We start from the raw sequence: 13,149 nt of genomic DNA, 5'->3' as shown, positions 1-13,149 counted from the left end.
CAGTCATCTCCAAGATCATCGCTTTTATCTCAGATATTGCAGACTGAGTGGACCAAGACCTGTCCATGACGTTTGGCTTTTATGGGATAAGGTACTGTGTGTTACATACAATACAGATGCTTTTGTTAAAACTATGCCAAGAGTTATATTTCTAAAAGTCTGTGTATATATGTATTGGGTATGTATATTAGCATGATTTTGTAGTTAGAGTAAACCAAACATTCAATTTGAAATTCAGAGTGCAAGTTATGCTTATGTGTTTAAATAAATCTGTTCAAGGAATTTCTTTGCGGTTATAGAATTAGTGCTTCTGAATGTGCACTGGCATAATTTTGTTGGTAGAAAAACATACTTAAAGGAGTCAATGATATTGAAAAGTAGTTTTGGCAAATAGTCTGTTACTGCAGTGGTTTTGTACAAATAAGGAAAAACGTTGTTGGAACTTCTTTTGTGGAACAGAATTATTAAAACATCCGATAAAAGCAACAAAAGTGTTAAGATGACTGGATATTGAGAAAAATATTTACATGCATAGAATGAAATTGTATTTGATAATTCACATTATTAACTGAGCAGAGATCTATTATAAACTCTACGGGCTAAAATTTTAGTTTCAAGTTTATTTGACATGGGTGGAAAATGTTTATTTGCAAGGGATTTCCATCTTATTTAGATAAACTACTAAGAATTTAAAATATAAGACATTTATTTTTCCAGCAAGGTCTGTGAAGTTTACCATTTAAAACATATACTATAAATTCAGTTAGCCAGAAAAATTTACCTTTTTGTGAAACTTATTACATTTTATAGGATACTTTCTGTTGATGTTGAGACAAAGTATTGCAGTGTTTTTAGTTGTTTTTTTTGGTGTGTGTTTTTATGATGTAAAGCACTTTGAACTGCCTTGTTAGTGAGTTGCGCAATACAAATAAGCTTTATCGATTGAACAAGATTAAAACTTTTTGGAGAGGTTCGGGTTTGGTATTAAAAACATAAAGACTGACATAAAGATTGTAATAATACTTTTTTAATGTGAAATGTTCCACTGTCATACAGTGAAAGTACCCTGTTGGTTTTTTTTTCTTACGAGGCTCCATTTCTTACTATCTTACCTGTAAAACAGGTTCATCAAAGTCTGGTCTGGTTTGCAGCTATATATAGTTCAAAATGGTGACCTATTAAGAACTATGACGTTCCTTCTAATTTCTTCAACCGGACAAACTTTGCGAGCCAAACACTCTTATAAGACTGCCCTGGAAAAGCAGCAGTAGTTACAACATTGCAACCAAACAATTAATCTTTTTTAAGATTGTTGCTTAACATACCTGCATTTCTATTACCATTGGATGTCTAAAAACATGTTAGACTTTTAAAAAGAATTTCAGATTTTGACCAAATCTCTTCCAACTTTAACTGGTAGTTGAATTGGGTTAAAGGAAAATGTTAAAATGCTTACTGGACCAGTAGACTGGGTCAAGCCCATAACCCAACTCTGTGTTGTGTTAAATCAAGTCAAGCCTATTATTAGACAGAGAGAAGAAAATAACTTCAATTGCTACTGTTTTTTATGTGTCAGTTTTATAAATTTTAGTAGGAGTAGCATACAGCATTCAAGAGTTTTGCATACAGCTACATTGTCCACATATTTGCACAAAATGAAACTAAAGCCACAATGAACTCCACAAGACAAAAATACATTTGAAGCACTCCTCCCCTTGACTGTGACATTTACTTTCTTTTTCTGCTGTTTATCAGTGTGAAGAAGGGCTCCGCCTCATCTGATCCAACCAGGTACATAATCCTTCACTCACTCAGTTTTATTCTTCAGACACAGTGAGACAGTGAGAGCAGAGAAGCATGGCGGAATCTAAGGCGAAGATCTGCGTTGTTTGTACAGCGTTTCTGCTGCTGGTATTTATCTTTTTCATTGTGATCATAGAAGTTGCTAAGAGGCCCAATACCAGTCCCACAGAAGCGACTTTCACCAAAGGTGCTGTGGCTGCGGACAACGCGAACTGCTCAGAGATCGGACTGTAAGTTCTGATTAACACTTTTCTTCAATAGTCAGAAGAATGAACAACTGGACTTGCCTCTGGTTTAATGATCACCATACACATGTTTTCATGATGATATGACGATGGACACATTATCCTCAGCTGCAACTTACATCGGGATCTTGCCGTTTTGGCCTCGTGGGTCAGATTACGCTTCCGCAGTTGTATGTTGAAATCTGAATTTTGCAGACAAACTATTTGTATTTTTATTGGCTATTTGGAAAATTTAATTAAATGGCAGCTGCAGTCTTTGTTCCCTTTACAAATTATATTTGCCATTAAATCTTTTTTATTTCACAACATTTAACACACTAACCAAAATTTAAATTAAAAAAATACACACATCAATAATGAGTGTGTATTTTACAGCAACATTCTTAAAAAAGGCGGCACAGCAGTAGAAGCTGCCATCGCTGCACTTCTGTGCACCGGCATCATGAACCCTCAGAGCGCAGGGATCGGAGGAGGCTCCATTTTCACCATAATGAACAGTTCTGGTGAGAAAAAGGCTTTGACGAAGCTAATCCTCATAAAGCAGAACTGTTTTAATAATAGTTACTGATAATAACCGATGGTGTGAACATTTCTTTAAAGGTCATGTGAAGATCATTAACTCCAGGGAGACCGCACCGTCCAATGTTGACCCTGATCTGCTCAAGTCTTGCCCCAAGGATTCTTCAAAGGCTGCGGGTACGTAGCTTGCTTAAATATGTCAAACAGAGATAAACATGTTAGTCACTCTCATCTGTGAAGCGACTATTTTTTGGGAGAGATCGGGGGGTTATTTGTTTTCAAGTATTGCAAAGGCAGAACTGTGTCTTGACTTTGGCCACATGGATGGTGAGGGGCGGGGCAATAGAGCTGTTAGTAACATCCATTTTAAATTCCATTAAAATAGTACAATGGGGACAGTTTTGACTAATGTTTTGTGCATTTTCATATATGTTTAGGCCTCCAAAAGAGTGCTTCTTTTCAGAGGAGAATCATAATAATAAACATTTGAATTACAATAGCCCTTTGCAGCACTTTTGCTCTGGTGAATATTTAAATATATTTTTAAAATGTTGTATTTTTCTGAAATACAGTTTTAGTATGTTACCAAGTGGATATACTTATTAAGATCATATTAAAAATGTAAAAAAGATATAGTTTTAAAAACATGCTTCTAATATTCTTTTTAAAAGATGTATTTTGGGACACTTTCTAAAAGTATACTTTTTCTAAAATATACTTTAAATTCCAATTAAATATATTACTAAAATTCTTTGGATAATCCTTTTAAAAATACACTTTGTATGTATTTGCAAAAATTTATATTTTACATGTACATTTTAAAAACATATTACAAGTATATACAAACAATACTTTTCTGAAGTTGTACTTTTGGTAATATTTTTAAATAGGTTCTGTGTATATTTTAGTAAGATTACTAAATCTCAAAATAAACACATTTCAATAATATTTATAAGTTCTTTGTAAAGAGCATCTAATTATATTTCAATGAAACACTTTCAGTATTCAGATACATGCTACTTTATGCAAAAGAAGTATGCCTTATTAGCTGCCTTATTAATCTTTACACCTTTTTTTAAATTACAAAAAAAAGAAGAAATTAAACAATCCTTATAGTGAAACTTTCTGTAATGTTGTTTCCCTTGTGAAAAGTAAATATACTAAATATGTTAAATCTTAGCATACTTGAAGCCACACTAATCATCAGTAAACTTCAAGTTGGTTAAGGATTATTTAACTTTGAAGCATTTTATTTTGGAACAACTAATTTTGTGCTTAGTGTATTTTAATTGTAATTAAATTGTAGAAAATCACAATTTGAAGTGTACTAAGTATACTATCACATGCTTTTTTTTGGAACAAGCAAAGATATACTTTGCACACTTTAAAGTATATTGCTTTTTTGTAATATAAACATGCTTGATTGGGATATCTTAAGTATTTTTGTGATCAAATTACATTTTTCAAGAGTGCATTGCCAATATGCTATCACAGAATTGTACAAAATTATCAATATATTAAAAGTTTACAAACAACATGCTTATGAAAATTAGCACAATAAAACAATAAGTACACTTTAGAGTAGGGGTGCACTGATTGCAGTTTTCTGGCCGATTACTGATCTTTTAAAAAGCCTAACTTACTGATGCTGATTTTGGCCTATACCATTTTTTTTTGTCTGAAATGTTGCTCAATATATCAAGAAAATTGTTGAATTGGCAACAATGGGGTGACTATTGTTAACTGTAAATGTGCAGATATGACCTTTTTGGCCAGTTTGTCAGTCAAACCTCTCTCACGGGAGAAAAGAAAAGCACAGTGGTTGGTTTTTAGACCTTTGTCGAGGTTGATAAGATCGGCTTCACATGTAAAAATCAGATGATCACCAATCTCCCAACATTAAGAAAATTGACACAGATAAATCGGTGTACCTCTACTTTAGAGGAAATGTGGAAAATATTTCACCAAGGACAGAGTGTTGTTTTAATACAATGTCACAGTATTCCAGTATTACTGCAGACAAACTGACATTTCTCCTTTCTAAGAACAATGAGGATCAACAACAGAACATTCCCATTCATTGCACTTTACAGAAAATGGCAAAAAAAGAACAGAGCAATTAAACAGAGAAAGCACTTTTTTAAAGAATACAGAAAAACAGCAAAGAAAAAAGCCTGACTTATAATTTTAGGACGTCGTGAACTCGTTATGTACAGTATGTGACATCATCAGAACTGATGATGATTGGGACCGAATGCTTGGAGTGAAAAACATTTCTGGGTGTCTTCTTTGCCTGTTTATGTTAGAAGGAGAAAAAATAGTCAGCAACATCACAGAATCAGTTGATGTTGGCATTAACTATGAAGCTGTTTTAAGTGTGGATTTAAGTTAGACAATCTACCTTAAAATCTTTCCATCCATGATCTGAACACACTGATCCTTGCAGGGTGGTTAGGGGGCTGGTGGTGCCCGTCTCCAGCTGTCATCAGATGAGAGGCCCTGGACAGGTCACCAGTCCATCACAGGCTCTGAAAGCTAACAATGAATAAAATGTATGAAAGAGAAATGGTAGATTAACAAGGAGAATAAGTTCTGTCCAATTATTTTCAAATCAAATCATGTTTATTTAAGCACTTAGTGTTGGAAATACACCAGTTTTTGCTGTTGTTAAAAATGTAGCAAGCTGCTCAGTAAAACAAAAAACGAACAAAAAAAAAACAAAGAAAAAAAGCACTTTAGGTTTTTTGTAATGCCTGATTCCTGGGTTCTCAGGCTTAAATTTGATTGAGAATCAGTTGAAAACTTGAAAATTAAAGTTCACAGATTCTCTCCATGTCATCTGACTGAGATTTAGCTATTTTTCAAAGAAATCACAACCAACATTTACGTCTCTCAAAGGTCATTCAACCAACAATTTACTTAGGAGAGCTCAATACAAACTTTTGAGTTTGCTTCCACTTATAGCTAACTTTATTTGCTCTATGACATTATTACTGTCACTCATCTCTGTCTTGGGGTGGGGGTGACAGACATACAATTCTAATAACATGATGTTTGTAATTTTATGGTGTCAAAAAATGATTCCCTATATCCAATAACTCTAAATAACAGTAGAAATATTAAAACTCTGTCCCTTCATTTATCTCTGTAGGAATAAAATGGATTGGAGTTCCAGGGGAAATTCGAGGCTATGAATTAGCTCACAATCTTTATAAAAATCTGAATTGGACAGATCTGTTCAACGAGACCATCGAGCTGGCAAGAAATGGATTCCCTATTCCTCCAGCCCTAGGCTCCTACCTGCCAGAGATTAAAGAAACGGAGTCCCTGAGGTATGGAAGACCATAAGAATCACAATCTGGTTCTGAGGTATGAAGGACAAATATTTATATTCTCTTCCTCGTCTCAGGAAACTATATTCATATGAAAATGGAAACTTGATGAAGACTGGAGACAAGATCAAGTTTGAGAAACTGGCCAACACTTTGGAGCTGATTGCAAACAAAGGACCGGACGTCTTCTACACTGGAAGCATAGCAAAGGATTTAATCAATGTTTTAGGTATTGTCATTAAAGTTTCCTACAGCTGTCTTTATGTCTCTGCATGGCCCTTTTATCTAATTACAAATAAACAAATTCATTTGATCTGTAAGTGCCACCATACTGCTACATTGATGTGGGTGGCTATGGGTTTTCATGATGTTTTTTCTCCTGCTCAGCAGAAATAATTTAATTCACTGTTTTTTTTTTTGCCCAGGAGGAAACCGCACAGAGGAGGACTTAAAGTCATATAAAGCCACAGTGACTGATGCATGGGATGTCCCTGTGGGAAAGGAGTACACCATGTACATACCTCCACCCCATCAGGAGGATCACTCCTCAGCTTCGTCCTCAACTACATGAAAGGTTCCTGCTGGACACAGATGTCAGAGCTGTTGTTCCTGTATACTTTCAACTTATTACCTTTTAGAACATTTACCCTAATAATTCATGTAGAAGGAGCTTTGATCAATCTTAGGAGAAGATGTACCATGACAATGGACTAAATTATAAATATACATATCTAAATATAGAAGTGTATACACACATATAGATGTGTATACACCCCTATACACATATACACATACACACACATATGTGTGTATACACACATCTATAAGTGTGTCTTATAGATGTGTAAGTGTATACACACTAAACATTATTTTTGTTTACAGGCTATGAAAACACACCAGCCCCTCAGTCTGTTGAAGAAAAGATTGAATTTTATGGTCGCTATGTTGAAGCTCTTATATGGGCCAATAGATTAAGGAAGTATATTCGGGATCCACTCGTCGTTCCAGAAGAAGTAAGTGATATATATTAAACATTGGCCTAGTTGTAAAATGTTTTTTTCACCAGAAACTATTCTAAGCAAAGGTATGGTAACTGCTATTTCATACTATATGGCTACAGAAAACCTGACTGTGTTATAGGTGTTTTTCTCTCTCTATGCTCTTGGGTACAAAGAGGAGCTCTCTGCCTCAGAATGTCGAGTTGTCTCCGCCTTGGATACAGTTTGTCTGGTAGCCGACTTGATCAGACAACAAGCTGAATGCATTTGCAGCAGAACTTTCCATCTCTGTCTGTCATGGAACATATCGGGCTTGGAAATGTTGGCAATCTTTTGGGAATCTTAAAACTAAGATAAAAGTCCTTTGGTAAAACACACCAAGAAACTTGGTTTATGCTCACCATGCTAAGGGTTAACATAAGATGCCGAAGAAAATCTAAAATGTTAATAATTATTATTTTTTAAATAATTTTTAAAAGTAATATTTTTAAAAATAAATATGTAAAAAAACAAACTTTTTTGAACCAACAACTCTCTGCCTGAAGCTACTTGAAATGACATCATAGTTCTGTGAAGTTATCCATAGGTCTGGTATATCACAGCCATCACTGACAGCATTAATGCAGCATATCATTGTTAACACGACCAGTCAGATTTTCCTACACTGTAGGAGAACAGGCCAACATTAAAAAACAGTTTGCAACAATGGTTTTCCTGATGTGCAGTTCAGTGCAGCTGTCTGGACCCATGATGCCATAAGGCCTCAACATAACAATAAAGTTGTGTTTCTAAATACAAAGAATGTTCATTTAATTAATGTGCAAATCATGTGACCCAAACATGCACCTGGCAAATTTAGTGGCAGACTGATCTGGTTCAACACATGACTCCTTTATCCTGGTGAAAAGCAGTTTAGGGAAGAGACTGTAGGCAGGTTCTTAAGGTAATGGCTGGCTTCTTGGCGAGGCCATGAAAAACTAATTTGTTAGGACCACTAAAATCTGCAGGGGACAGTGGCTCACATGCCGACGCCTACCCCAAAGCACAGAGGAGATGCATTCCAATAATACTCACACCTGTGAGCGCTCAACTGAGGAGCATACTGCAGGTCTCCTAAAATGCCAGTGGTGTTGTGTGTGAACTTTACCGTGGCTACAAAATACATTTTCAACTCTCCACCTCACTCACATTGGTTTTCTGCCTCTGTGAAATTGGGTTTTCACCCGTTTTCCTCATGGTTGCCATTTTAATTAACAAAGGACATTGATCAGCTCGCTCATTTAAATCAACAGATATTCACAAGGTGCTTTGCATTGACCATTTATGGTTTAATGTGGGTGAGTAGAGGACCTAACAGGAGGTGGGACTTTGTGAACAAACTTTGAGGTTCAGCTGTGATTTATAGAGGAAAATTGCCTCCCAATGTGCATAAACAAGGTTTCATAAACTTGGAAATTTTGGGGAGTGTGTTCTTTAATCACAGGTTGTTAAAGAGTATTCCAGAACTTGCAAGTTTAAGAACCTTCTAGAAAAGCTTAAAACTAAGATTCAAGAACAGACAGCAAAGTTCTTAAAGGTTATAGAATAACCATGACTAACAAATGAATCATCCAGGGCTAAAGCACAACAAATTTGTTGCAACCGAATGGCTATTGGTTTTGTGTCAACAAAAATTAAATAAGACAACAACGCCACCTAATTGAACTAAGAATAAAATAAGTAAGCTGGGAGGAGAAGTGCGTTTTAAGAATCAGCTGTGAGTGGATGACAGCATTTTGAAATGAATCTTTAAAAACTGGTTACAAATTCCTTTAAAATAAACTCCATACTAACAAACTTTCTTATTCATGATTTCTTTCTTTCTTCTTTGTATTCCTTTATAGCTTCTTCAGATGGCAAAGAAAATGACAGATAGTAACTTTGCAGGCAACCCATATGACAATTGTACATCTAATTCCAGTCAATTCGATGTCTCCTACCCTTATGAGACTATGGGTACCACACACGTGTCTGCGGTGGACGAAAATGGAACATTTGTTGCCGTCACCAGCAGCATCAATGGCATGTGAGTATCTAATTTATTCTGCTTCAACATCTATAGACAGTTTTCAAAGAAATTACCGAGTAAGAGTCACTGAAAATCTTGGGGTGTGGAGTGGCGAGTTAGAGAAACACATTCTGATGTAGATCTACAGTTTATTTTACTCATTGAGCAACTGTTCAGCTAAAAAACAATGAAACAGTAATGATTCTAGTCAACCATGCTTTTAAAATGATTCAGGATTCAACATTGTTCCCAAAGAACCAGTTGTGAAAAAATAATTCAGACAGCGTAAATAACAATTCTTACCATGTGATTTAGTGTCGATGTCTGCAGTTAAGAGTTTACAGGGATGAACAAGGGTTATTTTCCACTCACAAAACATTCTGACATTCTCTCAGATAAACAGGGGAAGAAATTACTAAAACTAATTGGTAGGCGTAAAATGGCAAGCTGCAGTTTTGACAATATACCAGTGGTATAACTGGTATATTGTCACCACTACCAGAGGGATTGATGAGCTCTTAGGATCAGAACCATTAAATGGGCTTGCAGCCAGTCAAACAGAAATACCCAGGGGTCTCAAACTCCAGTCCTCGAGGGCCGCTGTCCTGCAACTTTTAGATGTGTCTCTATTGCAACACACCTGAATAGAATAATTAGGTCATTAAGACTCTGGAGAACTGATCTACACAAGGAGGAGGTAATTAAGCCATTTCATTCCAGTGTTTTGCATCTGTGGCACATCTAAAAACAGCAGGACAGCGGCCCTTGAGGACTGGAGTTTGACACCCCTGGTTTATAGGGTGGTAGTGATGGCCAAATGACGCCTCGTGAAGCAATGAAGCTTCCCAGCCCATTGCTTTACCCAAAGGTTCATTACTCGGTGGTTCATTCATTTCTCACTAGTGACATCTGCTGTTGAAACTGTGGCAGCCTTGTCACTCAGATAGACATACATAACAAAATTAATAAATGCAATATTGTCACAAAGTGTTTGTCAAACTCATGTTTAGTAACAGGAGAGTCAATTAAATCTTATTTAACTAAGCTTTTTTAGTTATTAAAACTATTTGTAGCCCTGTGACAGACTGGCGACCTGTCCAGGTTGACCCCGCCTCTCGCCCAGAACATTAGCTGGAGATAGACACCAGCACCTCCCGACCCCACTAGGGATAAGGGTGTAAGAAAATGGATGGATCGATGAAAATTATTTGTAGCCAATCATGGTATATGTTGACTGTCAGTGGCTGTTTTCTTTTGTCGTCGACTGATTTGACAATAGACATTTGTTTTATTGTATTCGGAGTGCAGTGCTTGTTGGGGCAGACAGTATTTTTTTGAGTTTTGATTTGCCTCCTGAAAAACTAAAATTCTTCTTCTTCTACTGTAGGTAAGTGAACTATTACCAATTACAACTTAACAGAACCTGACATTAAAAATCCAAACTAACTCTCTATGGTTAGGATCTACTTTCTATGAGCTTCATAGTGGTCGATGTGCTAGCCAAGCTAACCCCAAAAATATGAGGCTAAAGTGAGTTAAACATTTTTTAACAGATTTGGCTCCAAGGTTTACTGTCCAAGAACTGGAATCCTCCTCAACAACCAGCTGTCTGACTTTTGTGGAGTAGCCGATGAAATCGGCATGAAAGGTATCACTGAAGGTAATCACATTAATATGATGTCTGTTTATTTTGTTAAGTTAAATAGAGAATAACCAGCCTGGATCATTTTAAATCGCTTCTTAAAACTCATTTTTATTCTTTGGCATTTATTTGAAGTAGTGTTTTGATACTCTGTTTTTATTGATTTGTGTTGCTGTCGTTCATGTACAGCACTTTGGTCCAGTTTTACACCTGTTTTTAAAGTGCTATATAAATAAATTTGACATTGACATTATTCACTTCTGCTCCGCTGCGAGCGTTTTTTAAGGTTTTGCTGGCTCTAGTTGCCTTTATTTGAAAGTGGTCAGACAGGAAAATGGGTAATGAGAAAGGGGTAAGAGATGTGGCTAATGCCATCAGGGCAGGATTCGAACATGCGACAGTCACATCAAGGACTAAGGCCTCCACATGTGGGTTCTTTGCCCCTGCGCCACCACAGTACTCCAATTGATGATTAAAAATTGCCAGCATTTTTAAAACGCAACACAGACAACTGATCACTGTCAGGAGAACAAGAAAGTGATGATTAAAAATGCTGGCAATTTTTAATCATCACTTTCTTGTTCTCCTGACAGTGATCAGTTGTCTGTGTTGCGTTTTCAGGGGAGCAGCCCCCCTCCTCCATGGCCCCTGCTGTGCTGAAGTCAAAGTCGAGGACGCTGGCGATTGGAGGGAGCGGTGGGAGAATGATCACGACGGGGATAGCCTCTGTACGTGGCCATGGCGACCACAGTAAAGAGTATTCAGGATTAGCTGCTGCACATTTTACTCTCCTTGCTGTTGTCATACTCTGTTTCCATGATTACCAGTACTCTAATGATCACATTCCCATCAGTGTGTTTTCTTTCTCTTCCAGGCTCTCATCAACCACCTTTGGTTTGGGAAGAGCCTCAAGGAGGCCATTGATACTCCGGTTGTCTTTGTTGACTCTGAAAACAAAAAGAAATTAGAACCCGGCTTTGACATTGTAATGTATTTGTGACTCTTTCAGCATCAGATAAAACACTGCATAGCTTTAAACTCATCCCGTTTTTCCTTCTTTCTCCTCAGACTTTAATTAAAAAACTTGAGGCACTTGGATATGAAGTAGGAAACAAATTCTACAATGTGGTTAACGCTGTGGAGAAAAAGAACTGCATCACTGCTGAGTCTGATGACAGGAAATGGGGAAAAGCAGCTGGTTACTGACAAAGTAATGAAAGTAATGCTGGTCATGGGGGTTGTTCTGAAAATGAGTGAGATCTTCCTGCAGCAGAAGTTGTTTGTTGTTCTTAAACGTCATTGAACAACAGGCGAAGAAGCGGGTTTAGTTTTCTGAGTGTTTGCTGTAACCTGGCTTTATGTTACTGGAATGAGCTGACAGACTGTACCAAGATGTTATCAGGGGGAAAAAAAAACATTTTTATGTAGGAGATGGTCTTAAATATTTTTGCCCTTTCATTAATGGTTTTTTGAAGATGGTGAAGAGAATGTACTAATCCAAATAATCTCCGCAGTTACTTCATATTTTTACCTGTAAAGAGGATTCACAAATACATAACAGGGACGGTTTGGTGGAAATACTGCATTTTAAATATTAGCTGTAATTCCTTCTTTTAATTGTACTCCACAGTTTATTGAATTTCTTGTGTTTGTTGCAATAAAATATGAACATTATAGCAATTTTAGTAGGAAATATTTATTTTCACAGGCTTCATGATTTTAAGTTCCCTAAAAGTGGCACCAAGGTAGAAAATTATCTATAGAAGATAAACTGAAATTTATTAAGTAAGCAAACAAATCCTGCAAAAGACTTATATCACTTTTGCGATATACTGTATGTCCTTCATCTGATCCTCTGAAGGTTAGGATGTCATCTGGTATCTGAACAGTTACTAGCAGTGAATAAGTGGATACATTTCTTAGAACAAGTTTGGACTTGATGCATGGATGGGATCAGTGTGTATTAAAAACTATTTTGGTCTCATTCAAACATATAATTTGAATTTGTATCAAAGCCTTAAAAATCAGGCTGCACAGTGGCGCAGTTGGTAGCACTGTTGCCTTGCAGCAAGAAGGTCCTGGGTTCGATTCCCGGCCGGGGTCTTTCTGCATGGAGTTTGCATGTTCTCCCTGTGTATGCGTGGGTTCTCTCCGGGTACTCCGGCTTCCTCCCATAGTCCAAAAACATGACTGTCAGGTCAATTGGTTTCTCTAAATTCTCCCTGAGTGTGTGTGTGCATGGTTGTTTGTCCTGTATGTCTCTGTGTTGCCCTGTGACAGACTGGCGACCTGTCCAGGGTGTACCCCGCCTCTCCCCCGGAACGTAGCTGGAGATGGGCACCAGCAACCCTCCCGACCCCATTAGGGACAAGGGTGAACAGAAAATGGAAGGATGGATGGAGCCTTAAAAATCGTGTATCTGGGGTTAATTCTCTTTTTTGTCAAGAAACCGGAGCAGTCAATCACACACACACAGTCATGTTTTCAGGCCTACACCTAAATTTGACCTCTAATCTTAAAACGGCACGTCTTCATATGAAACCTGAGTTTTTAAGTATGGAGC

The 13,149-nt window shown here is 36.9% G+C and overlaps 1 pseudogene; it reads left to right on the top strand.

Moving 5' to 3' along the window:
• The first annotated feature begins 1,849 nt into the window (after positions 1–1,849).
• On the top strand, positions 1,850–12,235 carry LOC102220827 (annotated as a pseudogene).
• The last annotated feature ends 914 nt before the right edge of the window (positions 12,236–13,149 follow it).

The sequence above is a fragment of the Xiphophorus maculatus genome, chromosome 12 (assembly GCF_002775205.1).
Source record: "Xiphophorus maculatus strain JP 163 A chromosome 12, X_maculatus-5.0-male, whole genome shotgun sequence".
In the NCBI taxonomy this organism is placed as follows: Eukaryota; Metazoa; Chordata; class Actinopteri; order Cyprinodontiformes; family Poeciliidae; genus Xiphophorus; species Xiphophorus maculatus.
Note: the sequence above shows the minus strand (reverse complement) of the source record. Positions and strands in the feature narration are given on the sequence as shown.